Here is a 16,344-nt window from a genome sequence, read left to right as displayed (position 1 = left end):
CGTTTCTAGGCAAGATTGCTTATTATCACAAATTCATTCCATCTGCGGCAGCGGTGACTCATCCTCTGCATCAGCTGTTATGCAAAAACGTTCCTTTCTGTTGGTCCGACGAGTGTGAGCAGGCTTTTGTCCGCCTGAAGGCTCATTTGCAGTCGGTGCCTTGTCTTGCCACATTCCGTCCGGGTCAGCACTTGGTTCTGGTGACTGACGCATCACAGTATGGCCTAGGGGCTGTTCTCGCCCATCGGTATGAGGATGGGTCGGAACGACCCATCGCCTACGCTTCCAAGACCCTCAACGATGCCCAACGGCGTTACTCTCAAATCGAAAAGGAGGCGCTCGCTATCATTTATGCTCTAAAAAAGTTCAGCGTTTTTTTGTATGGTTCTAAGTTTCACCTCATCACCAACCACAAGCCGCTGGTCTCTCTGTTCAGCCCCTCGGCGTCGCTTCCGGATAAGGCAGCTCACCGCCTGCAACGTTGGGCCTTATACTTGTCTCGTTTTCACTATGAGATTCACTATCGCCCCACGGCCCAGCACGCCAAAGCTGACGCATTGTCGCATTTGCCGATGGGCCCCGACCCGGTTTTCGATCGAGATAAACTACTCTGTTTCCACATTGATGAGGAAGAACGTCGTGCGGTCGAGGGTTTTCCGCTTACAGGTTCGCAGGTCGCGTCGGCTACTGCGCAGGACCCGGTCCTGCGTCAGGTGATCGGTTTTGTTCAACGGGGTTGGCCGGACAGGACCAAGGGCCAGGCATCGGATCCCCTTCGCAACTACCATGCCTTGCGCCTTTGTCTGTCTGTTTGTGAGGGTTTTGTTCTTCTGGCCACGGATGGCGCATCTCCACGGGTCGTGGTGCCACCTTCTCTTCGCAAAGATGTTCTCAATCTATTGCATGAAGGCCATTGGGGGACTTCTCGGACTAAGTCCCTGGCCTGCAGGCATGTTTATTGGCCCGGTATCAATTCGGACATCTCCCACATGGTTGCTGCGTGTGGTCAGTGTGGTCAACAACTGGCTGCGCCCCATACAATGCCCTCTCCATGGCCTGATCTGGCGCAGCCATGGGAACGGGTGCACGCTGACTTTGCCGGCCCCTTCCTCGGCACTTATTGGCTACTGTTGATTGACGCCTTCTCGAAGTTTCCGTTTGTGGTTCGATGTCCGTCGCCCACCACTGCGGCGACGACGTTGGCTTTGTCCAAGATCTTTGCGCTAGAAGGTCTTCCATCCACGATTGTCACGGACAACGGCCCTCAGTTCTCTTCGCAGGCCTTCCGTGATTTTTGTACTGGACAAGGGATTCATCATGTTACAGCGCTGCCCTTCCATCCCCAATCGAATGAGGAGGTCGAGTGCCTTGTCCGCACTTTCAAAAGCCAGATGAAAAAATTCCTTACTGATTTTTCTACCGATGACGCTCTGTTGCAATTTCTGAGTTCTTATCGCTTCATGCCTCTGGGTGCTCGCAGCCCTGCTGAACTCTTGCATGGCCGCCAACCGCGCACTCTACTGCACCTGCTTCACCCTGTCAGGCCTAGTACTGTGTCCCCTAGTGCGGGAAAATACTCGGTGGGCGCCGACGTGTGGGCACGAGGGTATGGATCTCGCCCTAAATGGATTCCAAGGGTGGTCATGGCTCTTCGCGGCCGCTGGCTTTGTGAAATACATACGGACGACAGCATGGTTGTTCGCCATTACGACCAGATGCACCTACGAGTGGTGGACACGCCAGTGCCACCGCCCCTTCTTTTGCCTCCACCAGCCCGAGAAGCCAGTCCTGTCGCTGCTACCGCTCTCCCGTGCATGTTGCTGCAGCCAATGTAACTGCCACTTCCGAGTACTCCGGAACCGGCCCCAGTCACGACGCCGCCTTCTCCGGGACCCATCTCGCTGGAGCATACCCCCAGGTCCATGACACCTATGGATGCTGCTCCGGAGTTTTCACCCATCATCTCGTCCAGGAGGCACGTTCCACGCACAAGTTTCCGTCCTGGACATTTTCGACCATATTCTCGTGTTTCTCCGCGGGATCTTCTCGGGGTCTCCCAAGAGGCCATGGATGTCTCCGCACTGTCCGTGTCTCCAAGGAAGTGAGTGTCCTTTTTTTTTCAAGGGGGGAAAAATGTTGTGACAGTGCCACGAGATTTAAAAGTGCCGCTACGTCAGTATGCAAACACGGCGATAGAGGCGCTCCACAGCTCGGCTGAGCGCGGGAGCGCCACCTAGCTATGAACGGCGCCGGCCACATGTCACGGCACGGCAGTTGAGTGACAGATACGGAGTTGGTAGCATGAAACCCACTATTGTTTCTACGTTTGTATATCCACGCAATTTATTAGTAAATTAAAGGTTATAACACCACCATGTAGCTATACAGTGTATCAATTAAATACTGTATTTTATAAATATTTAGCATACAGTTAAACAAAATAAATACTTTGTTCAGTGGAGTGACACCTCTGATAGATTTGAACCTTGTATTACTATAAAGTGAAATGCAATTACTGATTTCTCAAATTATCCATAACCAGAAGCACGTAATCGGTCTGGGGTTAGCTATGTAACCATTTATATGTTAAGGATCTTTCAGTGAGTTGTACCTGGAGAAAATGAGTCACCAATTAGAATTTTATCAGTTGTGACCTGCGTATCAGAGTCCAGTCTTATGTGTAAAATGTCAGATTCATGCTATCACACGGTTAACATCTCGATGTCAGTTCATGTAAAACTGAGTCTACATGCAACATTCATTCTGATCACACATTGTACCACAGTTTGTGTCTAACTATCACAAAGCTAAAATCTCCATGTAAGTTTGATTAACCTCCAAGCAACAATCACTTTGTCAATGTATCAGTGATGAGATCTGCATCTAGCCATCTGTTTACTTCAGTGTAACCTGTATAAATGAATTTGTATGAACCTCTTTGGACACTTAGTGAGTGATGTGTGTAAATATAGAAAGGAGGGACACTAGTGTTCAACTTGTTAGAGAGCTGTTGACCAGTTCTTCTGGCACTATCTTAAGTCCATTATATTCAGTTACTGACTTGGCTAACTTGGTGTTATTACCTAAAGGAAGAATGGACTGATCAGATGAGTATTACTAATGAGATTCTTATTAACAAACAGTTGATTATATGAAAACATCTAGAGAGAACTGGTCATAACTCAAATGTAATTTGATCTGAATAAATGTGAAAGACTGTCAAAATTAAATCAATGGTGTTTCATCTTTCATTGAAAAGTGAAACCACCAACTTCAATAATTTCAGGATATGAGACTTCAGTTCCGTGTGCACAACAGACAATTTGCAGAGACACCACAAGCTTAGTACCCTTATACGTGGTGCTCAAAGGTTTTGAAGTTGGCTACAGAAAGGACCCAGTAAAAAAAAACACATGATTTTAAAAGCGTTTAAAGACAGTGAAATATAGTGACAACGGCAATAAAACTCTCAACTTGAATGCAAGTGTTATAGCTAGGAACAGTAGAGACTATATTATTAGTATAGAAAAATCAAAAATACTGAGCACCTGATGGTATACTGGGATGAAAAGTAAACATTGGACTAAAAGTCAAAACAAAGTGTGGGTAGATGTTGGGCAGTTGACTTGCTGATGAGCTGTGTTAGGAAGGCTTGGGCAAGTTACACATTAACCAACAAAACATCAAGAAGCGATCACCATCTTTTAAGACCTTAACCAAATGAAGCCCAGGACAGTAGCAGCCACATTTGAAGAGATTCAACCAGTGATGATGTGACTAAGATTGAGATGTCAACACAGCCAGTGAATAAGGTAATGTGCAGATCTGAAGATATGAGATGGAGTACATGCAACAACAGTCAACTCAGAAGAAAGATAAGGTAAAGTGCTTATATTTTCTAGTGTTATTTACAATAATTTGAAAATGAGTACAGTACAGTAGAAGAGAGTGTGCTTAATGTGGGAAGTAGCAATTAGTGGGGAAAAAGTAATACAGGGTGTATCAAAAAAATCATCCAGTTTGGCATTTCTATATTTCTGAAACTAATGAACATATACAATGAATTTTGTTTTCTGATGAACGGGAAACTCAAAAAGTTTTTTTCACACCTTCTCATAGGTGTTCAATCCCTCCTTGAGATGCATGGCATATGTCAATGCAGTTTTCAAATTGTTCCCACACTGCAGTGAACAAGTCTTTGAGTTACAGCTTTCACAGGTGCTGTTCTGCAATGTCTCAGTTCACTCATTGTTGTTGGTAATGGAGGCACATAAACAGGGTCTTTTATAAGCCCCCACAAGAAATAATCACTTACAGTCAGGTCCGGTGACCTTGGAGGCCAATAATGTAAGGCTGAATCATTTGGTCCAGTGCGACCAATCCTTTGATTTAAGAATTCCTACACTTGCTGACTCCAGTGTGGTGGTGCCCCATCCAGTTGGTAAATAAAGTCATTTGACTCAGTTTCCAACTGCAGGGAAAGAAATTTTTCAAGCACATCAAGATATGTGCTTCCTGTAACAGTGTTTCCAGCAAAGAAAAATGGAACATACACCTTTTCCCATGAAACTGTACAAAGCACATTAAATTTTTGAAATTCCCTCTCATGTTGTACAACTTGATGTGGTTTTCCATATCCCATATTCTCACATTATGATGGTTCACCTCTCCATTTAATTGGAATGTTGCCTCATCATTAAACTAAGCATGGAAGAAAACTGTCATCCTCCATCTTGTGAAGAACAAAATTACAGAACTCCACATATTATTGTTTCTCATCTTCATTAAGAGGTTGCAGTAGCTGAATTTTATATGATTTCATGTGTAAATATCAACGCAACACATGCCAGATGGACAGTGGGGGCATGTTGAGCTGTCGAGCCACACAGGGGATGGATTTCTGTGGACTCTTTGTGAAACTGTGATGGACACATTCAACTTCTATGTCAGACACTTGGGGACAGCTCAGTGATTTGCTTTCACATAGACAACCTGTTTTCTGAAATTGTTCATGCCATTGTCTAATGCTCTGTGCTGTAGGAGGATCCACACCATACATTAACAGAGTCTTTTACAAGCCCCCATAAGAAATAAGCACTTACAGTCAGGTCCAGTGACCTTGGAGGCCAGTAATGTAAGTCTGAATCATTTGGTCCCATGTGACCAATCTATCATTCAGTAATCCTTTGATTTAAGAATTCCTGTACTTCCAGATGCCAGTGTGGCAGTGCCCCATCCTGTCGGTAAATGACGTCATTCAAATCAGTCTCCAGCTGTGGGAAAAGAAATTCTCAAGCATATCAAAATATGTGCTTCCTGTAACAGTGATCTCAGCAAAGAAAAATTGACCATACACCTTTTCCCATGAAACTGGACAAAGCACATTAAATTTTGGAAAGTTCCTCTCATGTTGTACAAATTGATGTGGTTGTTCCATACCCCATATTTTCATAATATGATGGTTCACCTTTCCATTTAAATGGAATGTTGGCTCATCACTAAACACTTAACATGGAAGGAAATTGTCATCCTCCATCTTGCCAAGAACAAAATTACAGATCTCCACATATTACTGTTTGTCACCTTCATGAATAGATTGCAGTAGCTGAATTTTGTATGATTTCATGTGTAAACATCAACGCAACACATGCCAGATGGACATTGGGGTCACATTGAGCCATTGAACTGCACAGCAAATGGATTTCTGTGGACTCTTTGTGAAAGTATGGCAGATACATTTGACGTCTCTGTCAGACACTCAGGGATAGCCCAATGATTTGCCTTTGCATAAACAACCTGTTTTTTGGAATTGTTCATGCCATTGTCTAATGCTCTGTGCTGTAAGAGGATCCACACCATACCTAGTATGAAAGTCACGCTGAACAGTTAGTACTGTCCTGCACTGTGAAAAACATAGAACACGAAACACTTTCTGTCGTCCCGACACCATTTTTACTAGAATTGAAGTGGCCACACACTGATGCTGCTACCTAGTGGAAACATGTAAAACTTGAGACTTTGCTCTTTCCAACAGTGTGTTGTTCACACACATGTCTCAGATAATATAAAAGTTATATATTTTTTTAAATCAGATGATTCTTTTTTATGCATCCTGTATTTCAAAGTGTGCCTTGTGAGAATAGTGTGCATAAATCAAAGTTTTGATCTAACCTTTCATAATTAAATGAATGACAGTTGTGTTATTGATGAAATGTCAAGAGCTTTACCTGCTGAATACTGTGATAAGGAGAGAGGAAAGCGATGTAAGAGTGTTGAGTAACTTGGGGATAGGACCAAAGGTACAACCATAATGATATTTGGTGAGATACAACACACCATATCAGCAAAGTGACATGTTGCACAGTCTTTATAGTACCAATGAATAGTGATCACCAAACATGTAATTAATTTTCATTAGTTGGTTTATTAAGTTTGGACACACATACTGTTTGTAGATGTGCAGGATGGCGTGACACTGGCACTTTTCTCACATTTTGTGGCACCTGATGATCTGGAAATTACCCCATGCAGCTGCAACCCTGGGTTGGAGACGTGCTGTGCTCCATGAAATAAGGCACACCATAACAATGTCCTATGTCATGGGAGAAAGAGAAAAAGAGTCAATCTGATCTGAAGTCTAGTGGCATGTTGGCTCTGAACTGCGTATCAATTTGTATTGCTTGATATAAAAATCAAATTATAATGGCACACATTTATTGTGTAGAGTGTTTCAACATTGTAAGAGCTGGAAGAAAATAAGTGTGTCTTGAAAGATGGACTTCTGTTATTTAATAGCTTATTGGAATAGTTCCACTTCCAGCACAGGGCAAACTGCACAGGAGATTATGTCCCAAGACAGAAGAAAGAAGATATTGAAAGGGGAGATAAACTCCAATACGCAAGTGAGTAATTTCAGTTTGGTGAACATCAGCATCAGAATTAAATCATGAAATCCCCCTCTGAGCACCTGTTCAATACACCAGGAAATATTCCATTAGTCAGGGACTATTAAATGTTAGTAACTTCGAGTAGTTATTGAATGCATTGATTAAAATGAATTAAAGAATTCTTAATGAATTTGAAAAAGATACTAAAATGATATTAAAAGTAACAATGATAATTTAAAGGTAAAAATGGACAGGCAATGTAGGGAATTGTGCGCAGCAAATAACAAATCTTATATTGGTATTAAAGTAAATTAAAGGCAGGTTCAAGCAAACTTGGTAACAGTTTGTGTCCTAAGCTATTCAAAAACACCAATGACCTTTGTGACATCTCTGACATAGAGTGCCCTATCTTTGTGACTTTGCTTCTTTGGACTGCTTTGTCCCAGTGTTAACTTCTGGTGTGTAATTTGTTCTACTGCCATATTCGTTATATACGAGCGATTAATAAATGTGTATCAAATACTTAGTGTGTGCTATCTCTCAACTAATCCTACCTGATAACCACAGTGGTGACCCCAACACTGTCGTCGTCTCATCATGAGTTATTTTTTGCTTGGCTTCGTCATTTACAAACTTCATGTGCCAGCCCACATTCTTTCTGCCACAATGGATACACCAGTGTCTTTTGGTGCAAGTATAATGGCCCCATTAAATATGCCACTTGTGAACACGTGTGGACAAGTGTATCTACTTCAAATTTGGTTAAAAGTGAACAATTATTTACTCCCAGCCATGCCGGGGGCCAACTAACCTCATCCAGCTCAACATGGCTGCCGCCTAACATGGCAGCACACCAACAGCCACAACATGGACACATCGTGGATGATCTTCCAATTAAAGACATTGTGGTTTATCCTTCATGTACATTGTTACCTTCAGAATGGCTTGACGTGCCGACAAAGTTCCAGAGCTGTGAATCGAACATTTCTATGCATGGGGTAGCACATTTTAATATACATGGTGTTGCAGCGCCACCCCCCAACCCCGGCCTCTCCCCCTCTGTCCACCATATCTCGGCGACTCCGGTCACCTCGACTTGCCAGTTTCCACGACCATCACACCATGGTTGCACTGTAGTTGCACCACGACTGCCTTCTGCTCAACTTCATAACGGCGCCAGCCATTCCACCCGCACTGGTTACCAGGTCAGCTCACCCTGGGATGCGAGCCACGATGCAGCCGGTTACAGAGCTCCATCTGGCCTGGCATGAAGAACGACTGTCACACTTGGATCCGTGCATGCATCCCATGCCACTGCAGTGAGGTCGGCAGGCACACTCAACCACCATTGGGCAAGTTTGACATTACAAAGGGGCGTTTCCGGCACGTCCATATCAACATCATTGGACTTTTCCCCCCTTCCGAAGGTTAGAGGTACATCTTATCGATCAACAACCGTGTGACCCATTGGGTCGAAGCAGTCCCCCTTACTGACATCAAAGCCAAGACCATCACCCGCTCCTTTGGCTCAGTGTGGGTTGCTCACTTCAGCTGTCTTCTGTCTCTCACAACTGACCAGGGATGCCAGTTTGAGTCCACCCTCTTCGCATGCCTCTGCGAAATCTGTGGTGTTGCAAAATTTCATACCACAGCCTACCACCCACAGGCAAATGGCCTGGTCAAGAAGTGGCACTGCACACTCAAGGCCACCCTAATGTGCCATAGAGGCCTATCGTCTTGCAAGGCATTCGCTTAGCCCATAAAGAAGATCTTAATGCCTTACTCACCGAGGTTCTATATGGTGAGCCTCTCCTTGTCCCCACTGAGTTTGTCAAGGATTCACTTTCAGTTGCATCCGAGGATCTCCCAACACTGATCCAGCAGATACGCACACATGTTGCACACCTCCGCACCCCCTTGACAAGCCCACACACCACCCGGCCTGTGCTCGTCCACAAGGACCTAGCTACATGCGACTTGGTCATGTTGTGGGGTGACACTGTGTGAGCAGCCCTGCAGCCACCTAATTCAGGCCCTCATGACATGTTTGTCATCCACCTTCTCCGACAGCCATGGACAGTGTCTGTTAAATGACTGAAACCCGTGAGGTCACTTACCGATCTACCTCCCGACGCAGTTGACCTGCCTTCAGCTGATTTGCCTCTGCCTGTGCAGCTGTTGGAACCACAGCACAGTGCACTGCCGACACTGAGGCCTCCATTTCCCACCCCAGCCACTGCCTACAACCACTGCATTGGCACCAAGATTACGAATTCATGCAATGAGGCTTCCCTTTGCCACGCTCCACACTACCGTGGTGGTGGTGGTGGTGGTGGTGGTGGTGGTGGTGAGGGGGGAGGGAGTGGGGGCACTCTGTCACTCTGTGGCGTCTCTGGCGCAGAGCACCCTACCTTTCTCTTCGCTTCTTAGGACTGCTTTGTTGCAGTGTTAACTTTCAGTGCGTAACTCGTTCTACTGCCATATTTGTTATGTATGAGTGATTAATAAATGTGCATCAAATACTTAGTGTGTGTTATCTCTCAATAATCCTACATGATAACCAAAACCTTAAAAGTGGCATCATAAGTGAAACTGACAATTGAAAGAATGTTTTGAGTCCTAGCAGCAGGAATAAATGTGTAAATAATAACTTTGGTATCACGCAGGTTTGTTTTAAGAAAAAGATGGAAAATGTAAAAGAAAATTTAGAATTGAAATTATATGCTTTTGCTAATTATATTTTGTGTAAGAAAAACTACATTGAAAACAATGTAACATTCAGATGTAATTTGATATTGTTGAGTATTATCAGGCAAAACTAACAGAAGTAGGACAAACTCATTTTGGTAATGAACTGAAAAAATTTATCGGGGGAGTTATGGCATGGAGGGCTAGTCTAATTGACCCCAAGCAGCACTTTCATTACACATTTATTTTCAAATACACAAATGGCATTAAGCTGAAAATATAATCTTGACTAATACATTTTTGCTCTTTAAACATCACAATACAAGCATTTAACTTGTTAACAACTCCCAGAAGATTCAACTTCTGTACAATTGAAATCATCTGACAATCAAGAATCAGTTATCAAAAAACAACTTCAATTAAGCATAATATCAGTTAACATGTAATAGTTTGGACATTTAGCACTATAACTGACAGTTCTGAAAATGTATTGTTAAATCTTTGTAGGACAATAAATTCTGGTAGGACATCAGATAATTCTAAAAATACTCCTCTAAATTAAACAATACTGTTATTGCCTCCAACTCGTAAACAGAGCACCATGGTTCTGGCTCACTAAGACCCTTCAAGGCAAAAGCAACAACTTGCTGTCTTTTCTGGAGCAAAATTGCCCAAGACCTAATATGGACATATCACTGTGCACTGTAAAAGGCTTGTGCTGTACTCAAACATTCCTTAAGTACTGTATACACTGCTTCCTGGAAACCTCATCATTCAAATTTTTTACTCTTTTTCCTTAGCAGATTCAGTGGAACAGCCTTATGAACAAGTTTACTACAGAAGTTTGGCCATCCACACAAACCTCGTCATTGTACTAACATTCTTGGGTGAAGGAATTGCCAAAATAGTCTTAGTTCTATCTAGATCTATGGTTATTCCTCCTGGGAAAGCTATACGTCCCAGGAATTGCATACCAGGGCACACAAACTTCACTTTCTCAGGGTTCACTGCCAATCCTGTCTCCTGCAATTGCCTCAAAACCTCTGTGGGAGTGACAAGTCGATAGTCGATAAGACACTGAGAGATTCTCTTTGCAAGCGGGCTTCTTTGGAGGACTGACCAGTGTTCGTTTCCCGCATTAACGTATGTATCTATTGTGTTTGTGCGGTACAATAAAGGTGGTCATTCACAGTATAAATTCCACACAAGTGTTTTCTTTTATGTAGTGAAATTATTCCTACATAAGTGGTGACCCCGTAACTAAGCAGTGTGACAGTAGGCAAGTTTCTCTAGATATTTTCCGCGACATCTCGTATCGACATGTCGCCTGCACAGAACATCTTCTGTAACATCGACGGTGTCATCCAAAATATCAAGAAGGAGCTCGACACGATGCAGCAAAACCCTCAGTTCACAGTGCCACGGACGCCTACATCTCAAACCGACTTCGCCCACGATGTTACGTTCCCAACCACGCCGTGTGCGCCAGCGGGTCCCGCGCTGTTGCCACAGGATATCGCCTCACACAACCAGCCCGCAAGACAAGCCGATATAAGACCAAAAGTGCTCCTGTTTTCATCACCCGCGTCGGTACTGCTCCCTCGAGTTTCGCACTTTCCGTTCGCCAGTGATCGTGGCCCACTCGCGTCGCGGTTGCAAATTCGGCCCCCACCTTTCGTTCCCAAGTGTCCAGAAATTTGGTTCACTATTATGGAGAACATTTTCGTGCAGCAATGAATAGTCGACGATTTTGAACAGTTCACACTAGTGATATGCAACTTGGACCAACGTGCGTCGTCAGTGGTATCAGATATAATTATGCGACCCCCACCACAACAAGCCTACGTCACTCTCAAGACGGCTTTAATTTTGCGTTGTACAAAACCTGTGGACCAGCGGATAACACAGCTCCTGTACCACAAGAAATGAAGTGACACGTCGCCTTCAGACTTTTACCAGCATTTACGTGCTATGATGGACCCTTCCGTGTTCTCAGACACATTACTTTTGCACATATGGCAACAGCAGTTACCTCCGCAGGTGGGCTTAACCTTAATTGTTTATGAGGGCCGGCCATTAAGCGAGTTGCTGCAAGTGGCCGATAGAGTGCACTCCCTGTTCGACTCGCGCGCCACAGTGGCCGCCACCGCAACCACCTTGGCCAACAGCACCAGCCGAGCACGGCCGGAGCCGGTCGATGCGGCGCCTCCAGCTTGTGCTGCCACGACTGCACGACGAGTGCCGGACGCGACCAAAGATTTCCGATCTCTCCACGCTGCCATCGATCAGCTGACCGCCCAGCTGCAACGTCACGCAAACAACAGCACCGGTTATTGCTGGTTCCACCAGCGCTTCGGCAGGCAAGCTACGAAGTGTAAGGCGCCGTGCTCGCACCCAAATGCATCACACGGCCTGCTTTAGGCACAGCCGATGTGAGTGGGCCCGCAGCTGCTATCAGTGTCAACGTAGCAAAGTGGGACGCCATGTTGATGCTCCAGTGGGACAATTCCCAAACCCAACGGCACGTTTTGGGCATGTACACATTGACTTGGTCGGACCCCTCCCCCCTTCAGAAGGTTACAGGTACTGGTTTACGGCAGTGGATCGTTGCACACGGTGGGCGGAGGCTACACCAATCAGGGAGATTTCTGTAGAGACTACTGCACAGGCATTCTTGCAAACTTGGGTGGCTCGTTTTGGGTGCCCATTTTTCGTTACCGCCAACCAAGGATGACAGTTCAAGTCAACACTGTTCCTACAACTGTCAACACTCTGCGGCTTCCAACGAAACCGCACTACTAGCTACCACCCGGCCAGCAACGGTTTGGTGGAAAGGTGGCACCGGACTTTAAAGGCGGCCCTGATGTGCCACGAGGACTCATTGACTCAAGTGTTGCCATTGGTTTTGTTGGGGTTACGGACCGCATTAAAAATAGACATCAATTGTTCCTCGGCAGAGTTGGTACATGGAGAACCACTCCATGTTCCAGCAGAATTCCTTGCACCAGTTCCTCTTGCAGGTGACACACAACTACCCCACCTCTTGCAACAAATGAGGAAGCAGGCAGAGATGCTATATGCAGCCCCGACGTCTCGGCACGGCACGCACCCAGTGTTCATACACAAGTCCCTCAATACTTGTTCCCACATCATGCTCTGCACAGACCTGGTATGTCATTCGTTACAACCACCGTACACTGGACCATACCAAGTGCTAGGATGGGACACACACACAATGAATATCCTATTCCAGGGAAAGTCGACCAAGGTCTCCATTGAGCGAGTGAAACCCGCTTGGACAATGACAGCACCGACTACAGTCTCACAGAGGACTTCAGATGCAACTTGCAACGAACCCACACCTTCCGCAGAACCAGACACCTGTGACCCACAGGAGCCCCACACCAGGGGACCTAATGCAGCAACGGAATCATCAAGCAGCACCCACACGCGCACTATCCGCACTCAGGCAGGCCGAGAGGTGAAGTTTAAGTACCCCAGCATACCGGGTGCTCCGCACTTCAGGGGGGGGGGGGGGGCGGGCACTGTGTGGGAGTGACAAGTCAATAGTCAATAAGACACTGAGAGATTCTCTTTGCGAGCGGGGTTCTTTGGAGGACCAACCAGTGTTCGTTTCCCGCGAAAACGTATGTATCTATTGTGTTTGTGCGGTACAATAAAGGTGGTCGTTCACAGTATAAATTCCACACAAGTGTTTTCTTTTATGTAGTGAAATTATTCCTACACCTCTTTCAAATGCTCTCTAATTTTTCTGCTCATTGCTGATTTGTACAACTAGCCTGAACTGAAATGTACACATAGCAATATCAACTGTTTGTTTATTAACTAAGGACTGAATGCAATACAGTTTCTGATGAACAGTGCCCATGTTGCCCAGTTACAAACTGAAATATCAACCCTTGATGATGCCTAACAAGTGCCAACAATGGCACAGTCCACAAAAGTCATAAGGGTGATGAGCAGCAACATGCCAAAGAGGATTAACAGAAAGAGGATTAACACCATAATTCCTTGAGGTTGACTGCTCATGAGCCACTGCCTCATGGGACCAGGCCATTAATCCTCCTCAGTACCTTGCTGACCTTTGTCCACTACTGTTTTCATGTACTGCATCATTATGGGCACTTACTAAGTGCTGTCAAGCCCTGTCATTACAATTTGTAATCAAGCAGCATGGACAATGGTACCCAGAAATTGTACTGAATTCTGTTCTTAGTTAATAAACAAATAGTTGATACTACTACATGTGCATTTCAATTTGTGTCTGTTATACCAGTTGGCAAAGGACAGAAAAATGGTGATGAGGCTGATTCTCACACATGTAATGGTTGGTTTTTAAGAGGCAGTGTATTCATGCTCGTGTGTTGTGACAGCCTGTGTTCAGCAGTGTTAGTCATCATCAGCAGATACTACAACAAAGAAAGTGTGTCCAGCTGTGTACCGGGCAAGAAATGTTAATGTCATACTACAGAGCAAGTGTGTCCGAATGTGTATCGGACAAGAATTGTTCTTGCCTTGGACTCAGTCACAGAGTTAAACTCGTATGTCAATTTTGGTTGTCAGCTTGGTGTTCCAACTGAATGCAAGTTTGTGAAATAACTTTCTTTGTATTTTCTCTTTTCTGTGATCTTGGGGCAGTATGTTCAAGTGTATGTTAATGCATACTTGCCCACCCGGTTAGCAGTGTGGTCTAACGCACTGCTTTCCGGGTGGGAAGGCGTGCCAGCCCTGGCACGAATCCACCCAGTGGATTAGTGTCGAGTTCCAGTGTGCTGGCCAGTCTGTGGATGGTTTTTAAGATGGTTTTCCATCTGCCTCAGCGAATGCAGGCTGGTTCTCCTTATTCCATCTCAGTTACACTATGTCGGCGATTGATGTACAAACACTATCTCCACATACATGTAAACCTCAATTACTCTACCAGGCAAACATTGGGGTTACACTCGTCTGGTGTGAGACGTTCCCAGGGGGGGTCCACTTGGGCTGAACCACACAATAGCCTTGGGTTTGGTGTGGGGTGGTGGTGGGATGAGTGGACTGCTGTACCCTGTTGTGGGGTTGTAAACCACTGAGGTCTACAAGGGAACAAAGCCTCTCCATTGTTTGTAGGTCTCCAGTTCCAAACAATACAACATCTTAATTTATGTTGTTAGTTTGTGTTGTTTTCAGTGGTTTATTAGAATATTTCTTGCACTTCTGTGAAATTTCAGTTTGCAGTTTCACTGGCAGTGTATTTTCATAGGCCATATACAGCCCACAGGTGAAGGTGTACTTCACAGCATATCACTTAAAAGGTATGCATCGCAGTGGTCACTTTCTTGCATGTACAGGTGCTGAAATGTTGTCAGTTCTTCTGAAACTCTTGTCCAGAGGACGTAGACTGTGAGTCATTATTGGAATGATTAGATAAGCACTTTTGTGGTGACAGTCACCTCCAGCAGTGGCATGCATGTGCCACTCCTCTGGTCACTGTCAAGGCAATCTTCCCTCCAGTGTTCACATGAGTGTGATTCTGGATAGTGTCTCAACTGGGTATCCAAGAGTTTTGTGTGCAGCAAAATGGGTCATCTTCAGTTTGTTTGCAGCATTGCCATGTCTTAAGACACCTAGTTTCTTGCTCTCAGAGTTTTGTGAAGGAAGTTCATGTGCTATTAGACCCTCTTCACATGGGACGGCATCGGTTGCTGACCCTCTCATCGACAACCCTTTTGTTGTGAGCCCAGTCAATGCTACACACATTGTCACTGGCCCTGCTGATGCCAACACCAGCTCTCTTGCCAGCCCCTTCAACGCTGCCCCGGCTGCTGCTGTCAGTCTCAGATAAGTCATACCTGCAGCCAGCCCAGCCTCCCCCCCCCCCCCCCCCCCAATGTTGCTGTGAGTCCTGTTACCAGCTTGTTGCCCCAAGTGACACCACCAATCCCATTGACTTTTCCATACTTCAGGACTCCATGACTGCTCTGTTCAGTGTCTGTGTCTTTCTTCCCTTCCCTTGGAGTGTTTCCATACACATCTACAGTGCCCCTACCACTGTACTGAGCCTGTTTCTACCCAAGTGTGAGTGAAGCTCCTCAGAATGTGAAGTGCTCAGCCCTCCTTTGCTGCCTCCAGCCAAGGGTACAGCCAAGGGTAGCATGCACACCTTCACTGACATCTTGCAAGCTTCAGTTTATGCAACTGTTGCTTATCTGCATTCTTCTAGGCCTTGGATTGAACATTAAGGGAAATTTTGCTGCTGTCTTGGCTTCACCCGGCCCCTTCCATCACCGCCTTCAGAGTACAGTTGCCACTCCACTATGTAGACACAGCATGCTTCTTTATTTTTTTGGTATCATTTTTTTTTCCTTGCTTGAGTCTCGGATGTCAATAGTCATGAACTATATGCTTAGCATTTATATTTCTTTGTATCTTACATGCTTCTTCAGAGGTTTGTGTGTTCTGTTAACATTTTCATCATAGTGTGTCCAATATTTTGGTTATGTTCAGTAATTGTCGAGTGTGATGCTGTGTTACAGTACACAAAAATTTCTTGGTTGTACCATATCAGGCAAATGTTTGCAAATTGGCTGAACATACTGTTGTTTCATCCCAGTCAATGGGGCTGTCTGCGCTGGTGACAGTGTTGTGCCTCCTCTCTTGGAGGCCACAACTTTCCAAGATGGTTGCACCATCTCTCTTAAGAGGAGAGTGCTGTGGCATAAGCTGGGTTGTGCCCCTGTATATGCAGCCATACACTTACAGATGTGTT

This window comes from Schistocerca cancellata, chromosome 9 (genome assembly GCF_023864275.1).
Source record: "Schistocerca cancellata isolate TAMUIC-IGC-003103 chromosome 9, iqSchCanc2.1, whole genome shotgun sequence".
Classification (NCBI taxonomy): Eukaryota; Metazoa; Arthropoda; class Insecta; order Orthoptera; family Acrididae; genus Schistocerca; species Schistocerca cancellata.
Note: the sequence above shows the minus strand (reverse complement) of the source record.